At 48.7% G+C, this 21,839-nt stretch overlaps 1 protein-coding gene across 2 annotated transcripts in view; it reads left to right on the top strand.

Annotated features, from left to right (window-relative positions):
• Positions 1-21,839, top strand: part of LOC144115754 (uncharacterized) — a 328,928-nt gene that overhangs the window by 173,009 nt on the left and 134,080 nt on the right. For both annotated transcript variants that reach the window (XM_077650248.1, XM_077650249.1), the window contains one exon: positions 21,022-21,164. The gene's annotated coding sequence lies outside the window, so the exon portion shown is untranslated. The remainder of the gene's footprint in view (positions 1-21,021; positions 21,165-21,839) is intronic.

The raw sequence follows: 21,839 nt of genomic DNA, 5'->3' as shown, positions 1-21,839 counted from the left end.
GTGGGAGGAGTTTCCCGTTCTCAGTTTCGATTGCATTTTTCGGAATATAGAGTGCTTCCAGGGCAGCCAAATTTCGGAAACTGAATCATAAGCTCTTGTATTAGTTACTGAAGCACAAAACTGCAATATGAAGAACGACCATGTCATGGCCCCTTCAAATTGTCTGTTTCAGGAAGCACTTCGCATTATATTTGTAACCAAGCTACAAATGTCGCATGAGCTTTTTTTTTCACTGTTCTCTGAGGTGTAGTACAGCTCGGTAATTCGGACTCGATTAATTTGAACTGACGGTTAATTCAAACTGATGCTGGGGTTCCTGCACAGCCTTGTGCATTTCAGTGGGGCAAAACCTCCGTAATTCGAAGATGTCGGTATTCACAGCAGTTATTTCGAATTAGTAGCCCCTGGCTGCTCGGTTTCGGATTCGGTCGATACTTGCTGCATCACCAAAGGCTTGTGCTCTTTGTACTCCTTAAGCATATTTATGTGAAAAACTTTGCTCTTTTGCCCCAGCTCCACAAGGTAATCCACGTCGTTTTTGCGTTTAGGGGCATCGTATGGACCTTTCCACTGCATGAACAGCTTGTTGGAGTCTGTGGGCAGAAAAATCAGAACATTGTGCCCGGGCTTAACCTTTTGGGGTGACTCTCCCCGTCGTAGTATATTTTCTGCTTCTGGCTTGCTTTCTGCAGTTTCTCATGAGCAAGTTTCCATGTGTCTTCCAGGCGGTTTCTGAGGTTGATGAGATAGGTGTACGTTGAGCAACTTTCTCCATCGATAATCTGATTTGTCCAGAGCTCCTTGAGTACTGTCAGTGGCCCTCGCACATGGCATCTATAGATCAATTGGAACGGGGAAAACCCAAGACTAACCTGTGGAACTTCACGGTGTTGCATTTGGGTTGCAAGCCCCAAGGGTAGCGTTGGCCTGGCGGCCTGGGGCAAAGCTGGAAACATCCGAAGGTGCCGGCAAAGGATGAGTCGACTGGCAACAGAACAACTTGTTTATTCTGGCATCGCAAAAGAGCAGCCGGTCAGGGCGACCACGTTACTCGAAGGAAGGAATCGAAGTCCCTCTCGGCGTCCGGGGCAGCGGCGTTTTATACGCTCGGAGTCGAGGGCAAGAGGGAACGGCTTGGGAAGAGTCATCCGATACGGCGACGCTTGAACATGTTCAGGCGTGACGTGCGCGTCCGCCGGGCAGGCGCCGGTCAGACCTCCTCGCCTCCCAGTTGGGGAGCTTCTCTCCCCGGCTGCCGCGCTTTGACAAGCGTGGGCAAAACATGCACACACACACGCACGCACGCACGACGACACGTGGCACTGAAGCCTGCCTGGACGCGCTTGGCGGGAGGCGTTGCGGCAGCGATGAACGAAGCCGCGGCATCCGGTGCATCCGCGCCGGCTATACCGCGCGCTGTAGGCGAGACGTAACAGACCGCCCCGCCGGGAGAAGGAGATCCCGATGGTCAGGGGACTGCATCCGCTGTCCAGAGGGATGTCGCTCGATGATGCTCGTAAACGAAACCGGTCGTCCCTCGACGTTGCTTGAGCGCAGCGCACAGAGAAGGCCTCGTTCTCAGGTTCAGGATCACATAGGACACTGCAAAGTCACTTCGGGAGAGTTGCCATTTTTGTGCTCGTTTCCAGCAAGCGTTAGAACTACGCCGAAACGCAACCGCTCAGTCAGCAAGCACGAGACAACCCTCACTAAGCTCTGCCAGGCTCTTTCCCCTTTTATACTACTGCCTAGTTCCATACAGTAGTCAAGCAGCACTCAGAACGCGTCCACAAATTGGAAAATTGCACTAGAAAGCACATAATCACTTTGAAACACTAAACAAAAGCAATATGTTAAAAATCCTGCCTCAGGAAGAAAACATCAGTAACCAACAACTGTGAGGCGGATTCCTACGTTAGGGGCTTCGACTTAAGCCATCGGCGTTACCGTTGAGACTCCCCTTTTTGTAACGCACCTCAAAGGAATATTGTTGCAAAGCGAGGCTCCAGCGCAGGAGGCGGCCATTTTTGGGAGATATGGTCTGCAGCCATTGGAGAGGGCAGTGATCCGTCTCAATGATAAACCTCGAGCCGGCTAGGTAGCAAGACAATTTCTGAACGGCCCACACGAGACACGCACACTCTTTCTCGGTGGCGCTGTACGCCTGCTCACGACAGGTCAGCTTACGACTAGCATACAGGACGGGGTGTTCCACTTCTCCATTGTCCCTTTGGCACAGTACAACGCCCATGCCTCGCTCACTAGCATCGCACTGAACAACGAACCCTTTTGTGTAGTCTGGCGATCGTAGCACAGGCTGGCTTGTTAGGGCGCTCTTTAAGGCGCTAAAAGCTCTTTCCTTTGTCTCGCTCCAGACGACTGTTTGGGGCTCTGTTTTTCTTAGAGCATCCGTCAGGGGAGCCGCGATATCGGAGTACCTGGGGATGTACCTCTGATAGTAGCCGGCGACACCTAAGAACGACCGAATATCGGTCTTCGTGCGCGGTTGCGGGAAGTCTCGCACAGCGGCCACCTTTATTTCAGAGGGGCGGCGACGACCCTGTCCAATCACGTGACCGAGGTAGACAACCTCGGCCTGTGCTAATTGGCACTTAGGAGCCTTGACTGTCAAGCCCGCTTCGCGCAGGCGGGTTAGCACTGCCCGCAAGTGTGCCATATGCTCAGACCAGGAGGCGGAGAATATCGCTACGTCGTCTAAATACGGTAAAGCGAATTCTTCCTGTCCCCGCAACACTTTGTCCATGAGGCTTGAAAAGCAGTATGGCGCGTTCTTCAAACCAAAACTCAAAACTTTAGGACGGAATGTTCCCATTGGTGAAATGAACGCCGCATACCTACTAGCCTCTTCTGTAAGTGGAACCTGCCAATAACCCCTGACAAGATCTAGGGTGGAAATAAACTGAGCGCTACTAACTTTCTCAAGGCGCTCCTCGATGTTAGGGATCGGATAAATTTGATCCTTAGTGATGGAATTAAGCCTGCGGTAGTCGACGCAAGGACGAGGTTCCTTGCCCGGTACCTCAACTAAAATCAAAGGGGAGGTATAATCACTCTCACCCGCCTCAATAACACCGAGCTGTAGCATTTTCTTTACCTCAGCCTCCATAATATCGCGCTGGCGGGGTGACACCCGGTACGCCTTGGATCGTACTGGCTCTGGGGAGGTAAGTTCTATATCATGAGTAAGGACAGAAGTCCTACCAGGCCTCTCAGAGAACTGACCTTGAAACTCTTGTAAGAGTTGGTGTAGTTCGGTTTTCTGCTCAGGCGACAGCGGTGCTTTAATGATTAAGTCACTAATGACCTGATCAGTGTCTTCCCTGTTCATCACTGAGCCTAGTCCCGGAAGCTCGACTGGAAGCTCTTCTAACTTTCCCGTGTCGGGCATTTCCTCTCCAGTACCTGGTGCCTTCAACGCTACAGGCTCAATTTTATTCAGTTCGGACGTGCTCTGAGTATCAGCTTGCTGCGCCTCCGACCCTTTCTCATTGTTCGACAACGTCGGCCCCGCAACTACCGCCTTTGCAGCGAGCTCCCGAACTCTCGATCTGGTTAAGGCCTGAACGCTAGCCTCACCAAACAAAAGACCCTTCTCGCGCAGGAGGTGATCGGACCTGTTCGAAAATAGGTACGGGTACTGGGGGGGCAGCCTAGATGACACTACGGCCTCCGTCTCAAGTGCTCCGAAAGGTCCTTCAATAAGCACTTTTGCTACGGGCAGACACACGCTATGAGCTTCCACGGCTTGCTTGATCCATGCGCACTCGCCCGTGAACATATCGGGTTCTACGTAAGAGGAGTGAACTACATCCATTGTAGCTGCGGAATCACGAAGCACTCGGCACTCTTTCCCGTTCACGAGGAAGTCTCGCATGTAAGGCTCGAGAAGCTTCATGTTCTCGTCAGTGCTACATAATGACAAACACACGACTTCTCTTTTTGTTTCTGGACACTGCGCCGAAAAGTGACCCGGCTTCTGGCACGTATAACACACGCGCGCTTGCCTCGCCTCGAACCGCTTTCTGCGTTCGGCTTCGGCTGCCGCCGTCTCCTTACGTTCGGTCGGACTGCTTTCACTCGCATCCGCACTACGCGTGTCCCCCCTTGCTCTCATGGGTGTGAACTTCGGCCTCTCAGACTTGGAGCCAAATTCACCCTTTTGACCGTCCTTAGCTCCGCGAGCCCGACGCGTCACAAACTCCTCGGCTAGCTCGGCGGCTTTAGCCACTGTACTAACGTCTGGCCTATCCAAGACCCAGTACCGCACGTTCTCAGGTAACCGACTATAAAACTGTTCTAGCCCGAAACACTGCATAATTTTCTCGTGGTCACCAAACGCTTTCTCTTCTTTGAGCCACTCCTGCATGTTTGACATAAGCCTGTAGGCAAACTCTGTATATGACTCATTTCTGCCTTTTTCATTTTCCCGAAACTTCCGACGGAACGCCTCCGCTGACAGCCTGTACTTTTTTAGCAGACTCAATTTCACTTGGTCGAAATCCTCTGCCTCCTCTCTCTTCAAGCGAGCGACTACGTCGGCCGCCTCGCCGGGTAACAAAGTGAGCAAGCGCTGTGGCCACGTTTCCCGAGAGAACCCCTGCTTCTCGCACGTTCGCTCAAAGTTAACCAGGAACAAACCAATGTCCTCTCCAAGCTTAAACGGCCGCATCAGGTCAGTCATTTTGAACGATACCCGTTCTCCTGCACCGTGTGCCTGACTTCCATTACGAGCGCGTTCCATCTCTACCTCGAGACGCTTCATTTCCAAAGCGTGTTGACGGTCGCGCTCGTCTTTTTGCTCTTTACGTTCGCGCTCCTCTTTTTGCTCCCTCTCCTCAATGGTCTCAAGGCATTCCGACAGCTCGTCATCCTCAGCCTCCAACTCAAGAATAGCCCTTAGCAGTTCTGGTTTTCTGAGTTTGTCTGAGATATCCAGACCCAACTCTCTTGCAAGCTCCAGCAATTTCGGTTTGCGCAACGACTTCAAATCCATGGCTGCTCCGAATGCTGCTTTCTCTACTGCCTACTATTGTCTTGCCGCAAACTAACCCGGCAGCAACGACAACACAATTACCAGCTCTGTTTCTGACACTAACAAAAGCCTGGCAAAACTCAGAAGAAGAAAGTCCCGCACTCACCAAACCTCGCAGCCAAGAATTCAGCGCAGTCGTTCCGCTGCAGGCAACCAGTCATCACACAGGGCTCGTTGCACTGCTCCCGGATGGTCGTTGTGCTGCTCAGCATACAGTTGACCGCATATCTTCGCTGCTGGCCTCCGTTGTCGGGATCCCACCGCTGGCAACCAGTTGTTGCATTTGGGTTGCAAGCCCCAAGGGTAGCGTTGGCCTGGCGGCCTGGGGCAAAGCTGGAAACATCCGAAGGTGCCGGCAAAGGATGAGTCGACTGGCAACAGAACAACTTGTTTATTCTGGCATCGCAAAAGAGCAGCCGGTCAGGGCGACCACGTTACTCGAAGGAAGGAATCGAAGTCCCTCTCGGCGTCCGGGGCAGCGGCGTTTTATACGCTCGGAGTCGAGGGCAAGAGGGAACGGCTTGGGAAGAGTCATCCGATACGGCGACGCTTGAACATGTTCAGGCGTGACGTGCGCGTCCGCCGGGCAGGCGCCGGTCAGACCTCCTCGCCTCCCAGTTGGGGAGCTTCTCTCCCCGGCTGCCGCGCTTTGACAAGCGTGGGCAAAACATGCACACACACACACACGCACGCACGACGACACGTGGCACTGAAACCTGCCTGGACGCGCTTGGCGGGAGGCGTTGCGGCAGCGATGAACGAAGCCGCGGCATCCGGTGCATCCGCGCCGGCTATACCGCGCGCTGTAGGCGAGACGTAACAACGGTAAGTGAAGAGCAACAGTGCCAAATACCTATCCCATGACCGAGGCTTTTCTTGGCACATTCTCTTAAGCATTGTCTTCAAAGTTCCATTAAATTTCTCCACGAGGCCATTCGCCATCACGTGATAAGGTGACTTCTTGAGCAGCTTGATGGAGAGAAGTCAGCTGACTTCCTTCATGAGGTCGGAGGTAAACATGGCCCCATGCTCAGTCACAATTTCCTTTTGGATACCAATGCGGGAAAACTTTTCGGCTAGCGCTTCCGCAACGTGCACATGGCAGGAAGCGCGACGGCGTCAGGATAACGTGTAAAAAAATCCATCAGCGTGAGCATATATCAGTTGCCTTTATCGGACTTGGGTGAGAAAGGCACGATGAGTTCGATGGCAACACGCTCGAAAGGAGTAGTGATCAGTGGCATGTTGCCGAGTGGTGCAATGCCAACCTTGCCCTTTGGTGTTGTTCTTTGGCATTTATGACACGACTTAACGAATCGGGCGACATCTCCGTGTAGGTGGGGCAAATAAAAATTCTCTGGTACACGATCGGTCGTTTGTCGTATTTTTTGGTGCCCGGCCATAATGCTTTCATGGGCTCTGTGTAGAACTTGCGACCTGAACGCAAGGGGTACAACAACCTCTTCGAAATTCCTGCCAGTCGACATGGAATAATGCCGGTAAAGAAAATTTCGTTCTTCACAGAAGAAGTATTTATGACCCTTACTGGATATAAACTCCTTACTGATTTTAGGGAAGAGCTGTTTGAGTGTTGCACCCTTCCGCTGCTCTTCAGCTAACTGGTATTTTCAGCTAACAGCACTGGATTCGTGGCACGTGCAACGGGGATAACGTGTCCTCTTGTGTCTTGGCCACGGCGTTAACACAACGCTCCGATTTTCCCGGCATTAGGTGTTCCTGAGGAACTGGTGCCGCGTCATGCTAATACGTGGGTTCATCCAGCCTGGGTTCGGGTCGTGTGGTTCCCTGACACCTGGGATGTTTCCGAGCACGGGGTCGTACAAGGGGCATTTCATGCAAAGTGCTGTCACCTCTCCAGAGCAGTATTGCGTATGCACTTGCACTCTTGCCTCGGCTATTTGGGCGACGGTACCGTGAAGGAGATATTGTGTCCCTGTGCGTCCTGTCACGTAGTTCTTTGGAACCAAACTCCGGCGGATAACGACAGCATTACTGCCCTTGTCTTGAAGAACGCGAACGAGTTTTGTCGTCGCTAATCATTCCGCACCATGCATCCTACCCGTTGTAGGCTGATGCACGTTCCCCATGTTTTGGTCATGACCACTAGGAACGGAGCCTTTTGTTTTACATGTTTTGGCTGTTTAGTGCTGGCAGGCGGGGCAGGTGGGAGAGCACGAGTAAGACGGGAAGCGGCACTCTGCTCTTTCTTCGGGTGCCGACTTCTGCAATTCTCCGTCCGGTGCCCGATCTTGCCGCAAGAATTGCACCTGGGTACCTCTTTAGTGGAGCTGTGACAGTCGGAAGCCCGATGCCCCGGACGATTGCTTAGCATGCACACCTTAATTGTGCCTTCTTCAGTGGGTCGACAGAGGCCTTACTGGGTTCTTTCGCTACATCAGGGACTTTGCTGGGATTAGAAAAGTTGTGCGCTTCCTGGAAGCAATCAGCTGTGTCGGCCAGCCCATCAAGTGTCTTGCACTCTCGCTCCTTCAAGAAGATAACGAGCTTCGGATGGCAACATCGGAGGAACTGCTCAGAAATCATATGGTTGCGCAGGTCTTCGAATGTCTTGGTAACATTTGCCGTTTCAATCCGGTGGTCGAAGTAAGCAGAAAGCCTGGCTGCTAACTGTTTCCCTGTCTCACCATCCTGAGCTCGAGCCCTCCGAAATTTGCCATTTTAACCCTGAGCAGTGAATCTAAATCGCTGCTGGAACGCCTTCTTTATTTTTTGATAATCTGCCGACTCAGTGGCAGTCATTCGACCGATCACAGTTCACGCCTCGCCTGTGAGGCACATGCTTACAGGCCAAAGCCCATTTATCTTGAGTCCAGTCCTGTCCCATTGCTGCAGGCTCAAAACGCTGAACGTATGTATGCAAATCATCGCGCCGCTGATCGAACAACTGTAACAGTTTTTGTGGGTTGAGAGAAATGTCATGATTTGATGCTGGAAAGGTTTCGACATGATCAGTCTCATTACTGCAAGTTTCTTCTTGGAATCTGAGTTTCAATTCCAGAATCTCTTTCTCTCTCGCAGTGGCTGCCTGACTTTCCTCTCTTTCTGCAGCCTGCTCTGCCCTCTGCGCTACACGTTCATTGTCTACCCACTCCCTCAGCTCAGCACCCGAGAAACCCAGTTGCGCGCCCTACGTGGCTAAATGCTCTAGGTCCATCGTCGCTCAAGCTTAGTGCTTTGCGTGAATATGGGGCTCTTACTCAGCCCTCTCGCTGACGAATCCTGGCAGGCTCACCATATTGTGATGTAGTTAAGGGTCCAGGTCCGTTCAGGAGCTCTGGGCAATAAACAGGTCGCATTCAGCATCGAAGCACTGTTTTTCTTCAGCAGCGGGGACAAAATTCGGCATATCTAGCCCACTAGCACGCTAACACACACACACATACACTACAGGGCACTTAAAGGAGCCTAGAGGGGTTCGACAAGAGGAACACCAATGTCCTACTGTAGGTTCCGGTGCGTGCTGCTCCGTTGTGCTGCCACCATGTGCTGCAGGTAGATGACTGTCGACGTTGGTTGTCGGCGACAACTGGTCACCGGGGAAGGTATCCACAGGCAATCAGCTCGTGGTAACGTCCTGGATACCAGGAGGCCGGTATCAGCAGGTAGGCAGGTGGCAGAAACAGCCTGGCCAACGGCAGACCTGCATCAGCAGGGAGGAGTGCGTCTGTGGGCCGCCTGGCTGCTGGTAAGCTGGCATCAGCAGGCAGGTGCTTGTTGGTAGGCTGCCTGGCCATGGAAAAGCAGGCATGAGTCTGCAGCAGGGTACTGTGGTGCTGTGCGGGCAGCCAGACCCTGAACCTCGGTACCCGACCGGTGCAGCCTAGCTGGCCTTGGGGAGAATGCCGAGCTCCAAAAAGAACATCCTGCCACTCAGCGACATGCTGCCACGACTATCTCGAAGCCTAGCTCTGACATTCGATCCTGCATGTACACCGGCTCGCAGCGCACGCGGCCACCCTTTTTTTTGTCCTCCTGGAACCACACAGTGGCATAATCCACATCATCACAGTGATGTCACGTTATATGTGATGTCTCGCTTGTTCAGTCATTGCAAGTCATTTCACGTCTCAGGTATGCTTGCCATGACAGACGTGACATGAGATGGCGACACCTCCAGACGACCCGACGAGCTCCTCATTCTCTCATGGAAAAGAGAAAAACAAGCTGCATCCACGGGGTGAGGTGTGCACTTGGCTGGCGGTGCTTGCACACCGGAGAATGCCCCACATCACTTTATTGCAGTGATTGCATACTTGATTATACTGCTCAGACACAGTTAGGTTATCGTTGCCACGAGTATGGTCAGTTGTGACTGAACATTCTAATAGAGCAGAAATTCGAGCCTGTTGGTAGGTCATCATGATGTGTTGGTAGCGCGAAGACACAAGGACACAGCAGAGAAGTGTATGGGACGAGTGCAAACTTTCGAAACATTTATTGAAGTACGCAGTACCGTACAGGAGCCGTCACGCATGCGCAAAGCCTCATTCGTAAGAATGGTGAAAATAAACTTAAAGGGCAAGAGTTGTGGGAAGGGTGGAGACAATGAATACATAACAGATTGTTAAGAAATCAGAAAATGCTGCTCTTTCTGGGTCACAAGTACTGAGGGCGTGCTGAGACATCTGCCACTCTGAGCGATTTTTACCACTTGAAACAGCTCACGTTCGAGCCTTCCTTCGTGCCGACCGATTATCGAAGTGTTTGTCAGCAGAGGGTGGCATTTGCAGTCCTTACAATGAGGCGATAGATTCGAGCCGTAACCGTTACCTAGGGAATCATCATGCTCCCTTAATCGGTCGTTTAGACAGCGGCCCGTCTGACCGGTGTAGACTTGACCACAGCTCAGAGGGATACTATAAACAACACCTTCTTCCTTTTTTTTTTCTCTTTAATTTAACCTCTCCCGCAATGCTTACCGTCAGTATTTATCTCCCACATTCTCATCGCCACGCAGAGTAGCATGCCAGCGAGGCTAAATTCTATGCCTTCCAATAAAGAGCTCTCTCTCTCTCTCACCTTCGTTGCACAGAACAAAACGTTCTGCATGATTTTTACAGCGCCCATATTTCTTCTGGCCCTTGCCTGTCACCATGCGACAAAGCATCGATATTCTGCACGGCGCGTTAATAACGACATCAACTTCGAATTTTGCTCCAATTCTCTTGAGATTATGGGACACATGAGGCATGTACGGCGTGACAATGACGCTTCTTTTCTTTTCCTCTTCTGTGCGCCTTTGCGAAAGTCTTTTTTTCTTTTTTGTCAACGTTTCTGCCACGGCGACAATCACGTCAAGAGGGTATCCAGAATTTTCTAGACGCTTGACTTGGGTGCTGAAGCTTTCGTTTGTCTTGTGATGACACGATTTCAAGAGTGCTGCATGAAGGCGTGACATGGCTATCCCTCTTTTTACTAGCTTTGAATGGGCTGAGACAAAAGGAAGCAAAGACATCTTGGTACGCAGCTCATACGTCCAGCATACGTGCCCAGGGTCATTGAAATAAAAACGAATATCTAAAAACTGCAGTGAACTTGTGATGACACGATTTCAAGAGTGCTGCATGAAGGCGTGACATGGCTATCCCTCTTTTTACTAGCTTTGAATGGGCTGAGACAAAAGGAAGCAAAGACATCTTGGTACGCAGCTCATACGTCCAGCATACATACGTGCCCAGGGTCATTGAAATAAAAACGAATATCTAAAAACTGCAGTGACTCAAGCTGAGGTAGTTCAAGGGTAAAATTAAGGCTCGCAGGACAACAATTAAAAACATCTAAAATCGAGGTTGCCAGGACGTGTAAACAGTATCCCGGGCCCCTCAGGGGGGTGTCTGCAGCTTGCAGGCATTGGTGAGTGGTGACACCACGGGTTCCCGAGCATCCGCAAGCAAGGACATTCTCGCAGGGGATGATGGTGAACAGTGCATCACCACGGAGCCGAGCACCCGCGCTTCGCCGTGCGTGGCATTGCCGTGTTCGGGGAAAAGGGGATCTTGGTGGTTGAGCCGATGCCGAGCGTTTGGACCTTTAAGGCCCCTCGGCGGACGCAACGCACCACTTTGGCCCCAGCTTCCTGTAGACGGCACCTCCGGCCTGACCCGACCGGGGGAAATCGGCAGTCTCCTTTTCCTATCCTCCCCTCTATCTTTCACTTTCCTACCCCTTTCTCACAAGTCTCCTGTCTCCTACTCACTTCTAGTTTCTTCCTTTTTTCCTGGCGGCGAGGGATAACCTTGTGTGGCCAACCACCCTGAGTTGCGTCATATTGGGTTATAGTTGGGGTGTACAGCTGGCGTGGGCAGGACTTGCTTGCAAGTTCCTGTCCCGTCCCCAAGTTGGGCTCCATGGTGGGTGGCTGGCATCGTATCCAAAAAACACATTTATTCTATGGCTAACGTTCTCTCAGCAACTGATCGCCCTAACAAGAGAGGGAGTACCGATGTAACTCAGAATTTCATTAAAAAAAGAAACAAAGTTTCCCTAAGTTTGAGGTGATTCATATTGAGGAAACTGATAAATCTCCTAGAATAATCCCCCTATTCATTGTAGAAAAATGTTTGACGGGTGTCTTGGGCTATGGCTATAAGTTTACAAAAATGGCTAGTGGAGACCTCTTACTGGAACTCCAAGAAAGCGTCCAACAGTCAAAACTTTCCAACATTGTGTCTATAGGTGACATCCCTGTATCGATATCTGCCCACCGATCCCTCAGTACGGTCCGTGGTGTAATTTCAGAGAATGATTTTCTCCACCTCACTGAAGAAGAAATCAAAGAAGGGCTTGCTGAACAAAACGTCGTTGATGTCCACGGGATAAGAATAAGAAAAGAGGGCAAAGAAATCTCAGCAAAGCACATAGTCTTGACATTTGCACATAGTACTCTCCCTGACTCAAATGAAGTGGGTTATCTAAAAATAAATGTGAGACCCTGCATTCCTAACCCTCGACGATGCTTTAACTGCCAAAGGTTCGGCCGCGGTTCAGTGAGTTGCCACGATGGTAAAAGTTATGCAAAATGTGCTTCAAAAGATCGCTCTTCTGATGACTGCGACGGCGCCCGACTCTGTGCAAACTGTGAGGGAGACCATGCTGCATACTCCAGGGCGTGTCCGTACTGGAAGAAAGAAAAAGCAATAATCACACTCAAAACTACTGAAACATTTCGTTCAGAGAAGCAAGAAGGTGATGCACACAAACAAGCTCATACTCCTTCACAGCAAAAACAAACTTCGGCGATGTGGTGCGTGGGCGCGGCGCACCACAACAGGCTTCGGCACCTGCCCAGGCCACTCGCAGTGAACCTGTAGCGAGGCCATCCGCGCCCCCAGGTGGAGTAGGTAACACTACCCCGCCAAGCCAAGAAGAGGCCTCGCAGACCCCCGTGTCCGTGGCCCCCAAGACCTCCTCCCACAGGTCGAGGTCCAACTCTAATGTCCACGTGCCCTCTGCACGGTCGTCGAGCGCCTCTGCAGAGGCAATGGACACGACCCACGGTAGCCCCGTGCCATCCACGTCGGGTGGTCGGCGGAGCTGTCTGGATCGGTCAAAAACAGACAGGCCCCGAATCAAGGGGCCATAAATAACTTGATCTAGTTTTAACTACATAGGAAAATAAAATTAAGATGGCTTTCATGATGCAATAGAACTATAGAGGACTTATGAATAACTACAGTGACATAAAAGATATCCTAGGAGCACACGCTCCTGTTGCGTTATGTCTACAAGAGCCAAATTTAGGGCCTCAAAACAATAATTTTCTTAAGAATTATACGGTTTTCCGCCGCGACCGAGAACAGGCGAGCAGGCTGTCAGGAGGTGGGGCAATTATAGTGAAAAATGGTGTCCTGGCTAGTGAGCTTAAACTATAAACAAGACTTGAGGCTGTAGCAGCCACTCTGCTTGCACATAAAACCATTACGGTGTGCTCTGTATATATCGAGCCACAGCTGAATATAACACTGCTTGGCTTGGAGGGTCTTTGAAAGCAGCTACCAGAGCCATACCTGGTAGTTGGCGACTTTAATGCACATTCTCGTTTTTGGGGAAGCGAGAAAACTGACGCTAGAGGGCAGCTCATCGAGGATTTTTTTCTATCCACTAATATCTGTTTGCTGAACTTGTGTAAACCCACATACTGTTCCCCATCCTCGGGGAGAATGAGCGTATTAGATTTGTCTTTTAGTTTACCGCCTGTTTTTAGCGATTTGAAGTGGAGTGTTTTAGACAATCCATATGGAAGTGATCATCTTCCTGTTATAATAGTTCTGTCATCCTCGCCAACAGTTATTTCTACAAAACCGCAGCGTTAGAAACTACATTTAGCTGATTTGGCATTGTTTTAAAAAAAAAGTCCAGTTTACAGGATTTAATTTTAGAAAACCACAGCATAGATGAGATAAATGAAATGTTCACAACATGCATTCTTTCTGCTGCACATGTATCAATTTCAAAATCCACAGGAGTGGTGTGCCAGAACCACAAAATTTGGTACACACGGGATTGTAAGGAGGCAAAAAAACTGCAGAATAATGCTTGGGGAGTGTTTCGCAGATACCCAACTCATGAGAACCTAATTTTTTTCATGAACGCAAGAGCACATGCGAGGGGTATCTGGTTCAAGGCAGAGAAAATATCATGGCAAATTTGTGTCTCTTCTATAAACAGCTCAACCACATCAAAAAAAAATGTGGGAGCAAGTTCGAAAATTAGATGGCCGCTACTCACCTTTCACAATTCCTCTTTTCACTACACCTGGTACACAAACGAGTTTAGGGGACCAGGCAGACATATCGGGGGAGCACTTCGCTGTAGTTTCCGGTTCATCACACTACAGTCGAACGTCGTTTTAACGAAGTAGCATAGGGACCGTAAATGAGTTTGTTATACTCGATATTCGTTTTAACAGTGTGCGCAAATATCGGCTCTGACAAATCCGCAATTTGGCTCTCGCAAATACTCTAAATACTAAAATGCATTATTCCGGGCTTCGAACCCACTATAAACTAGGTAATGCTTACCTGTCTCCTTATGGTTTGTGGCATTTAAAACAAAATAGAGCGTAGTATGGGAAAGTCAAATTACAAAAGAACAAGGTTCGACAAAACAGGTCTACATTCGTTTATTTGAAGAAGGATGTGATATTCGTCTGGTGGCTTTTCACAGCACTGAACAGAGTAAAGTTTTCCAGTGTCCATGCACACGAGGGCCTTTTCTACCTCAGCAGTTTGGTCGTCGGCAGTTTTTCCAAATAGCCTTTCAGCCTCCTGGCCATGTCTGCGGCGTCCGCAATGCTTATTGGTGGTTCATCACGTTCGCTGTCACCTTGCGCTATCGCTGCTGCTGTTATCCTCGGGGACCTCGACGCGATCCACAATTTCTTGATCCATCATCTCAGGCGCCACGGCCAAGTTCTCATCGGCTGAAACGAAATCATCAATTGCGATGCCTGGGAGTGCCAGTCGATCTCAAGTATTGTCCAGCTCTACCAGGCTTTCATCAGGCTGAACTTCGTCTTCGACGTCAGGCAAAACAAAACCGCATTCTGCAATACAGTTCCTTATTGTTGACTGCCTCACCTCATTCCAAGATCCATACAACATTTCAAGCGTCGTCTTGATGTTGATGGTTGTTGATCTGCGTCGATCGATTTCGAAAACCAGTTGCATCACCAAATGCTTCCGGTAATTCCACTTGAGCGAACGGATAATGCCCTTGTCCAACGGTTGCAAAGCAGAAGTTGCGTTTGGTGGCAGAAACACCAAACAAACTGCCTTCAGCACGATCGAGACTTTGTGCGCCGAATAGTTGTCCAAGAGCAACAGGGCCTTCCTGTGCTGCCTCTCCATGTCCTGGTCGAAATCTTTGAGCCAGTCTTCGAAAAGCTTGGACGTCATCCAGGCCTTTTTGTTAGACAAGTACGCAACCTGCAAATTACGGACTCCTATCAGGCACCTGGGACGTGCAGACTTGCCGATTACGGTGAGTCGTCTTTTGTGTGAGCCATCCATGTTCACGGCAACGACAACCGTCACCCGGTCTTTGTTCTTTTTTCCTCCATGGCAGGTTTCATTCTTTACTGCCAGTTACTGCTCTGGCAACAACTTGAAAAACACGCCGGTTTCGTCAACGTTGTGCACGTTGCGCTCGTCGTATTCCTGGAGCAGAGGCCGAAAGTTCTCTAGCCACTTTTCACATGTCTCCACGTCGACAGCAGCCCCTTCGCCAGACAATGTGTGGCACGCGATCTCGTGTCTGTCTTGAAAACGTGGCAGCCAACCGCTGCTCGCACGGAAATCTTCATGCCCTAGTGCACAGGCCAGGCTGATGGCCTTCGTTTGAAGAAGTGCTCCCGATACTGGCAAGTTTCGTGCCCTCACCTCGTTAAACCATGAAAGCGAACCCGCTTCCACGTCCGGGTGATGGTAAAGCCTAACTCGCTTACGGTCAGCTTTTATAGCGTCCTCGGTGTTGCCCTCAATCTTCTTTCTTGCGGCTAAAATGGTGGATAAGGTACTTGGGGGAACGCTGAACTCCGCTGGAACATCCTTTTTCTTGCGGCCACTGTCCACAGCTCTCAATATCTGCAGTTTTGTCTCGAGCGAGACCGCCTTCCGCTTCGTTGCCATGTCGACCTGGCGCTGCACTGAGATGATGTCGAGGGTGCCGCAAAGCAGGCTCTCTACGCAATGCCGGCTCGCCACCGCCGCCTCGCTGTTGCCAGTGTTGCCGCGCTTGTCTTCACCGCTGGACAAGTGGTGCCGCCCTTCGGATCTTTGTCGTCATATGAGCTTTCAGAGTTTTTGCACTCTGTTCGTAGGTGGCGCGACCAGTCAAACGCGCAATTGATGTGCCTGGCCGCGGAACTTTCTGCAACCTTTTCAAACGATAAAAAAAAAAGTGTGCTTGTGAATTCGCTTCCAATATTTATTTTGCTCTTTTTATGCTACCTTTAGCATTTTGAGCCTTGCGTAAACCTAATATTTCTTCATTACAGCCGATATCGCGGTGGATCTCGCATTTTCGGTTTCGTTATAAAAAAATAAATTTCGTAAAACTGAAGCATAACCAACCAAAGTTCGAATTTAGTTTGCTATAACCGATAATTCGCTATGTCAGTGTTCATTATAACGAGGTTCAACTGTATATGCAGTCATTTCTAAAATACAGAAGTAATAGCCGAAAAACAAAGGCTCCCAACAAGTGGAGGTGCTAATGAAAAATATGATGGTCTTATTGCACTCCAGGAAATCAACACTGTCCTGTCTGCTGGTAAGAAAACTGCTCCAGGACCCGACCAAATACACCATGAAATGCTTGCCCATCTTTCCAAGCCTGCTGTAGAGGCACTTTTAAGATTTTTTTACAAAGTATGGGTTTCGGGGAAAATACCTCAAGCCTGGAAAAAAGCTCTTATTGTACCGTTCCTTGAAACCTGAAAAACCCCCAACCTCTCCTAGCAGTTACAAACCCATCGCCCTGACTAGTTGCCTCGCAAAATCCTTTGAAAGTGTCCTTAATATAAGATTAACGTTTGTCTTTCGATCCTCTGAACTTCTTGATGCCCATGAGTGTGGTTTTAAAAAGATTTTAAACAGATCACCTAGTCTGTCTTGAAAATACTGTTCGAGAAGCTTTCGTTCATAAGCAACACTGTTTCGCTGTATTTTTCGATTTAGAAAGGGCATACGATACGGCCTGGCGGTTTGGAATTCTTCAAGACCTTGCCGAGCTTGGCATCCGAGGAAGAATGTTGAACTGCCTAAAAGACTTCTTATCTAACCGTTATTCATTTCATGTCCGCCTGGGTACAATCCTTTCGAGGAGTTTCATTCAGGAAAACGGAGTACCTCAGGGGTGTATTTTAGGCACAACTCTCTTTGTTGGAAAAATGAACTCTCTTACGAAAATAATCCCAAGCTCCGTTATGTACTCAGTCTATGTGGACGACCTTCAAATAGCTTCTACTTCCTCCAATGTATCAACGTGTGAATTACAAATACAAATAACAATATATAAACTGGCAACATGGGCGGAGAGAAATGGTTTCCGGTTTTGCCCACAGAAATCGGTGGCAATTCTGTTCTCACTCAGACGAGGCATACATACAGATCCCACACTACGCCTGAACGAATTAGAGTTACCAGTGAAAAATGAGCATAAAATTCTTGGTATAACATTTGACAGAAAGGTCACTTTCTTACCTCACATAAATGCATTGAAAAAGAAGGCTTCTCGATCCGTAAACTTACTCAAAGTGCTGTCGAGAAAACACTGTTGAGCCGATAGGACATGCCTCTTACAAATTTATCGCTCTGTAGTCCGCTCCACACTGGATTACGGATGTATAGTGTATGGGTCAGCGAGGCCATCGTACCTTAAACGGCCAGATCCAGTACATAATTCAGGCTTGCGTCTTTCCACTGGTGCATACAGGACGTCGCCCATAGACAGTCTGTATGTAGAAACGAACGAACCATCACTTACAGAGTAACGATGCTCACGTGTTCCTACCATCTAAAAATCCATTCGCTACCCAAACACATCTGTCACCAAATAGTCACAAAGTGCCCATCCAGAATACTGTTTAACAACAAACCGCTCTTGCGTTTTGAAGAGATGTGCCAAAATCTCGGCGTACTGGACACATTGCCTGGCATTGCTGGAAGACTAGATTCACTGCCGCTATGGTACAATTTCCCGGAAATCTATGATCTCACTCTTGCACATTTCAGCAAAAAACAAGCTCCACCACAGCATATAATACAAGAATTTTTTGCACTGCAGGAAAAATACAGTACTTGCACAGCTTTTTATACAGATGGCTCAAAAACCGATCTTTACGTTGGAAGTGCAGTCGCACAAGGTAATTGCAATCATACAGTGAGGCTACCACAGTGTGCATCAATCTTCACTGCCGAATGTTACGCCGTGTCTGTAGCCATTGAAAAAATAGTAAAAGAGAACCTCGCAGACAGCATTATTTACACAGACTCCCTATGTTTGCTTACAGCTCTCCACTCTAGAAATGCAGTCATTGCTATGCTTGGTGATATCATACACAACCTAGTAATAGCCACAGCTAAAGGACAAAGCCTAAAACTCTGCTGGGTACCGAGTCATATCGGATTTAGAGGCAACGAGAGAGAAGACTTTTGTGCTGCTCAAGCACGTGACAAGCAAATCAAGAAAGTAAATATTCCATTAAAAGATTGCATGAATTTAATACATCGTAGCATATGACAGTCAGAACGGTGGTAAATTATTGCATAGGAAAAAAATCAAGGATCCAGTGTCCTGTGTTATGAACCTCAACAAGTGAGCGAAACAGTAAAAGGCACTTGCGGACTCGTCGTTCAAGCGCTATCCTATTTCGTTTGGAAGATATTCCACCTGACCTTCTTGAAAAAAAAAAGTAATGAAACAAAACCCCGGAAAAATCAAGATTGGCAGTTGCCTTTTTTCAAATAGAAGAAATTTGCAGCCAAACGTTGTAGGTTATGGTTTTACCATTCCAAAGGCTGCCCAGGATATCGTACGCGGATGGTGTACGTCGAAGGGGGAGTTATTTTTTGGGCATTGTTCCTCTTCAAAACGAAATAAAAAGAACAAATTGCGGTATGAGACAGTGATATATTGGTTTCACATAACACAACGCAAAGATTAAGCTGCTTAGGTGCTTGTGAGCAAACAAAATTAATTCTTCCAGTGACAGAAAGGAGCGCCAGGAAAATTTTCGAGGTAGCGGCCGCCATCCCTTGCCTCCCGTTGGTGCCGTCACTGAAACACAGCCACTGATTTCTCTTTGAAAGGTTAAAAGTAATTTTCCATTGGTTTCTTGCATCTTCATTGGCAGCCAAGCGGTGATGCAATAAAAAACTGTCTGCGATTGTCCTGTCGGCCCCTCTTAGCCACGCAGCATGCGTACTGACGATGCGCTGTTGCTGCTCCAGGAGTCTAGGCCAGTGCCGTGGCGCGGCAACCTCTTCTAAAGCCTCACGGGGAGAGTGCTGGTTTTGCCCCTACACAACCTTCGAGAACACTGTACCACCACCCTTACTCCACTTTCACACCACTCTTTCACCCTCCCGAATTGCCGTCCACCACCCACCCACTCATCTCCGTCGGCCCCAGCCTTCAGAAAAATTCTGTTGCATGTGTGAAGCCCCATCTTTGAGCAAAGCATTCATTAGCCCTTTCAGAATTGCATTATGTTCTGCTATCGAAGAAAATCTGAAAATTTGTTTGTATGCAGGCAAACCTTGATATCACGAACATGGATGTTACGATTTATTGGCTATATCAAACTCTTCGTGAATATTCTCAATAGACACATGTAATTTTCACTTGATATATCAAACACGGTTGGCCCTAAAACGGATATATCTAACCCCCCAGCAATAAGCGGCACCCACTCGGACGGCAGGTGGCACACTTCGCCACTCTACACAAGTGACTGGAGGTGGTGCGGCTGGAGTTCATGTCAAGGTTCACGCTTTGATCTCATGCTAGTGTTGAAATCTCGCACTCGCCAGCTGCGCCAGAGAAGATAGAGCGGTACGGAAGGTTGGTAGCTAGGAGGTCAGCACGTGTTGAACCTCTCGCGTTTGCCGACACTACCCCGGAAGCAGTGGAGTAGGCAGCTGCCCTTTGCAGTAACTGTCCTGCACTCATCTCGGCCGTCACAGGAGTGTTGAAAATGACGATAGCTTTTGCTTTGACGCACCATTTTTCATGCAACACAGTTGTGAAGCGGGGAAGCCACTATTGCTGGCTCTTGACCAGCAGCTGGTAGAGCTGTTTGGGGATACCGCTATAGCTGGGTTTTGACCAACTGGCATTGTTATGTGGGGAAGACAACCTAACTGGCGCTCAGTTCTTTTTTGTTTGTGGAATCGCCATGAATGCCTTCAGAAACTCCAGTAAAACTTGCGAAAATGTCTCCCAGTTTCTTTAACAACATCACCTGTTTTGTGATGCCTTGACTAACTGAACTGCTCTGCTGTTGTGCGTGTTTTTGACGAAATTTTATGTTATAAACTTTGGCTATATCAAACTATTGCAGTTTTTTTTGTGTTTGCTATAATGAGATAACAGAAGCGCCTCAAAAATTTTTAAAATTCATGTACACCACGCACGTCCATGCTCATGCGATTCCAGGCCTATCCTAAAAAAAAAAAACATTTATGCCCAGTTAATTATTTTTTTTATCAGCAGCTACGGCAACAAAAAATCAACTACAATGTTTTTAACAAAGTAAAACATTCCACTGCACAAGAGAAGAAAAAAGTTACAGCACCAGACAGCACTTGCTAGGCGCACCATAGAACTTTGTGATGTCAGTCTTTATTTCTTGTTTTTGAAAAGTGATTCTTTTTTTTCTAGGCACGAAATGGCCCTACCATTCTGTCGAGCAGGGATTCCAAATGTTTCTGACATCGTGAAAACAGCTCTAGATGCTTCGAATAAAGTTCCAAAAGTGGTGTGCACAATCGTAGATGCTGAGTCACAGAGAGGGTGGGTAAAACCGTCAAGGTAATCATTGGGGATAAATTCAGCTGCTTTGCAGAATTGTCACTTCAGATGTATGATTTTCCCGTAATTTTTTTTTGTACTGCCTGATTCCTGGCACTGTTTTCTTTCGATTTTTATTGCATTCATACCATTTTGATATGACTCAGTGGGCATGCTTAAAAGTTGGTCAGAGAACGCACATCAATGCATGAAACAAAATGCACTTGAAAGCTGAGTGCCATCCTTGTGTGTTTGTCTGTTTGTCTTTGCCTGATCCCAACCTTTTTGTACTGCCAGGATGGCAAAGTCACCAATCAATCAGCCCAGGGGAAAGGTTTATCTTCGATACAGTGGAACTGACACAGCATGCCTGCAGTATTCAGAGGCCCCTAGTGAGCAATCTTTGCATGCAGGTGGGTGCCCTGGTGTGGGCCCGGCTGGGCTCTGCACGCCGCTGGCCAGCTGTGGTGGTCACGGAGTTTCCATTTGTGGCCAGAGACCAGCTGCACCTGGCCGCCTGTGGGTCTGCTGGCTGGCTTAGTACAGAATCTCCCAGGTGGGTATCTCGGGGCCACTGGCTTCGTGGGACTGCTCTCTGCCTGAATATATGCTTGGTAAGCAGTGTGATAGTTGCTGGCAGAGTTCCTGAGTGCCAATTTAATGTGTGTTGCAAAAGACTGCAGGTAGGGCACGCTACGAAATCGGCCTTAATTTTGCATTCGCAGCTGTGCATCTTGTTATTTGCTTTTGCGTAATACTGCATGCAGTCAGGTGCAGTTATGTGCTGCGAGAATCCAAAGCACCATGGTGTGCCTCAGCTTTGAGAGGCTGTGTATTTGGCACCGTGTGTTTTTTTGTTAATGTTAAAAGGCATTAATGGATACACAGTATTTGTCTTCTTTGATAGCAAGTTTAAACTGGGGTTGGTTGTCATTGATTATGGACAGTGCGATTTGTATCGTTTATGCAGAGTTTTAACATTGGGATGTGTGGCTATTGTGTGATCTGACTGGGGATGTGCTGCATAAAGCAGATTCCTAAAAGCAGTGCATTGAGTAGGAAGCCTCATTGTGTGGAAGAGAAGAAAAAGGAGCCCCAGCATGGTATCGTGGGGGCATGAAGTGTAGCGACAAGCGAAAAGTAGCTGGAAGAAACGTGGAGATGAGTTCAAGAATGGTGAGTTTCCTTGAAGACAAACTGTGGTAAGGTGAGGCATTAAAGCTCAAGTAAT

Source organism: Amblyomma americanum, chromosome 1 (assembly GCF_052857255.1).
Source record: "Amblyomma americanum isolate KBUSLIRL-KWMA chromosome 1, ASM5285725v1, whole genome shotgun sequence".
In the NCBI taxonomy this organism is placed as follows: domain Eukaryota; kingdom Metazoa; phylum Arthropoda; class Arachnida; order Ixodida; family Ixodidae; genus Amblyomma; species Amblyomma americanum.
This window is presented reverse-complemented; position numbering and strand designations above follow the sequence as displayed.